This window comes from Schistocerca serialis, chromosome 9 (genome assembly GCF_023864345.2).
Source record: "Schistocerca serialis cubense isolate TAMUIC-IGC-003099 chromosome 9, iqSchSeri2.2, whole genome shotgun sequence".
In the NCBI taxonomy this organism is placed as follows: domain Eukaryota; kingdom Metazoa; phylum Arthropoda; class Insecta; order Orthoptera; family Acrididae; genus Schistocerca; species Schistocerca serialis.
The window spans coordinates 464,819,615-464,820,424 of record NC_064646.1 but is presented as its reverse complement, the minus strand read 5'-3'; positions in this window follow the sequence as shown (position 1 = coordinate 464,820,424).

The window sequence follows — 810 nt, the reverse complement described above, 5'->3', positions numbered from 1 at the left end:
TTAATGGTTAGTCTTGCAACAGCCATTCACCATTTACATGAAAATATCTGTTTTCATTTGATTCCGGTAGTATTCTGCTACTGTCCATCTCTTATTGGGTGAAAGCCATCCCCAGCAAAATACATCACTCTTAAGTTGTACAAACATGATTTGGTTCAACCCGACAGCTTTCTGCACTAATAAACAAATGTTACAAACATTCTCTTAGACACAGGCCATTCACAATAAATTTAAATAAAGGTTCATTCGTAAGTAAGTAAGTAAGCATTTTTATGCAAGTGTGCTCATATTTAATGACAACAGAATTCATTAAATATTGTTTGAACAATTATTTATATCTGCTTGATAGAAGCATCTTTTGACACTCTTTTCAATGATGGTGTCAGCTAAGATGTACGATTGACCATTTTTAAATCACACTTATTTTTCATACTGACTGTAATCATATTTAAAAAATGTTATTGGCGAAAATAGTAGCATATCCTTTAAATAACTGCACAAGTATGACAAGATATGAAGTACCCATGCTGCATTCAGTCACTGTTTTATTGTGGAGGAAACAATGTTATGACAGACATTTGCATAACAAAAAGGTATAAAATATGAAAAAGTAACAAATAAAATAGTTACAGGTACAGAGCTCTCAGGCATGATAGCTATAGTGCTATGCTATCATCTGAAAAATCGATTGCTGAAATCGCATGAAGCATTTAAAAGTTGTTAATTTCAAGGTTCACTGTAAAAATATTCAGTCACTGTAAAATATTAAGTTCTGTAGTTTTTAAGTTATTGAAAATATTATCGTTTCAT